We start from the raw sequence: 2,150 nt of genomic DNA, 5'->3' as shown, positions 1-2,150 counted from the left end.
ACAGTTATGTGGTATTTAGACACTGGAGCTTCTTAGCATGTCCCGTCTGTCCCCTTTAGGAGACATCAGGAGATTGTAGCACACAAAGACATCTGGGTTCCAAGGACGCTCGCCACTTTTTGCGCAAGTTTTGTGGAGACTAATATTTAACCACAATGCACTTTTTCAATAAACCAGTCAAAAAATGATTTCTGTAACAAAGGTACTTTGAAATGAAAACGCTTAAAATCCTGTTCCAGAGGACAACAACAGAGCAAAGATATATTCAAGATGCATCTGGACTTTGAGTTTAATGATGGAACACAAAACACCCTCTGCCAACGATAATTACTTATATAATTTCCATTGTAATGATTATGAGACTCAGGAAGGTGTTTTATTTTGAAAAATGACCTGATGGTTAGTAATGTGACACGTCAACCCGCTGAATTGAGTAAAAACGTTAAATTTAAAATAATTTATGGCCGCCTTGGTTCCACTGGAAGACATTGTAAATTCCCACAATGCAGCTGAACGGGCCGACGTTAAAGCTCAGTTTGCAGCGAGAGCCGGTGTTCCTGATGTCATTGGAGCATCAACATATTCATTCATTCAAGTTGGTCCTGTGTTGCTCATGCGCGCCCCCAAACACTGTCCCGTCTTCACAGCATCACTACTAGTCAGGTTAAAGTTAGTGACTTGCTGTTTGCTGGTTAAAATGCAGCTTCAGATCTTTCTAACGAGCCCCTGATTGTCTCTGTGTGCAAAGAACTCACGTTAATAACTCCGTGCGTAAAGTGTGAGATGTCTCTATCAGCCTCACACGCACGCTCCTCTCGCGTGTACAGCAAACCAAACCGTATATTTTTGCGCGCCTCCAACTTTAATTATCCGGTCACGCGGCCATGGGAGTCTCAGGTGCAGGAGTCATTTACAGGCGTGGACAGGGTGGGGTTAACTACTCCAACATGTGCGCTCAGCTCCACGTTGATTGGAATGGACGAAGGAAATGTGTTTGGATTCATGCGCACGCACGCCTTCATTCATCTGGATTTTTTACGTACGTAGTACGCTGTTTCGTGGATTTGTTCGCCATCTCACATTTGGGTGAAATTGAAGCACATGAAGTATAATCAATGTCCATGCATTAATCCGCAGTTCAGGATCCACAGCAAGAGCCGTTCTTAATGTGCGACACCAATGCTAAACATTAACGCTGTATCCATTTCTCACATCGTCACCCTTCCATAAAGGAGATAAAAGCGCCATGACTGGTGGATCTGCAGGTTCACCGGGGTCGAGCACTAATCTCAACACTAATTAACATTTAGCTTGTGCAGGTCATCACAATAATTAATGCAGAGCAGTAATGGGGGGGGGGGGGGGGGGGGGTAATAAATGGTGGATGGGAGGAGAGGGAGTAAACAAAGGAGCAGACGGTGTTTTTATTTGGTCTCCGATGGAGAAGCATGAAGTATTGAAAGGGAGAGACTTGAGTGTCTTCCCACTAACCTGGTAGACGGTGATAGGGTGGACACAGTGGGAGGCAGGGGACGGGACAATGGGGGGGGGGGAATCTGGCAGAAAAGGATCCCCAAAGTGCCCAAAAAAATAAAACAATTGGCGGATTAAGAAAAATGATGTCAAGACACAGGAAAACAATGAAACTGAATGACCCCTCCTCCCTGGAGGAGGCCCTGCTCCCATTTTCTCTCCTCCCTCATCCTAGCACGACAGAGGGAGGAGAGAAAAGGAGCGCAGAGGGTTAAGGTGTTTCGGGACTAGATGGCGAGTCATTTCACGGCGAGTGAGGCGAGGGACACGAAGCTGCGGTTGGCATCATGATGGAAACATGACGTCTGCCGCGTTTCTCCTCCAACCTTCCCTTTGTCTCCAGCGCTGGGAGATAAAACCAGTTCTGCTCAACAGCCGTCCATCTGTCCACACACACACTCCCATGAGCCCCTTACCTTCATCCAGCCCGCCTTGGGGAAGAGATGAGGAAAAGAACACGCAACGGTGGCTTCTTATCTGAAGTGCATGCTGAATATTTATAGCACAAGAGTAGAAAACCTCCCATCTTTGACGGAAAGACGGAAATTCTGCAATGTCAATAAATTCAAACCCGTGTATCATGAAAATATTTGTAAAATAGGAAGGAACTCTGTCAG

This window comes from Brachionichthys hirsutus, unplaced genomic scaffold (assembly GCF_040956055.1).
Source record: "Brachionichthys hirsutus isolate HB-005 unplaced genomic scaffold, CSIRO-AGI_Bhir_v1 contig_739, whole genome shotgun sequence".
NCBI lineage: Eukaryota > Metazoa > Chordata > Actinopteri > Lophiiformes > Brachionichthyidae > Brachionichthys > Brachionichthys hirsutus.
Note: the sequence above shows the minus strand (reverse complement) of the source record.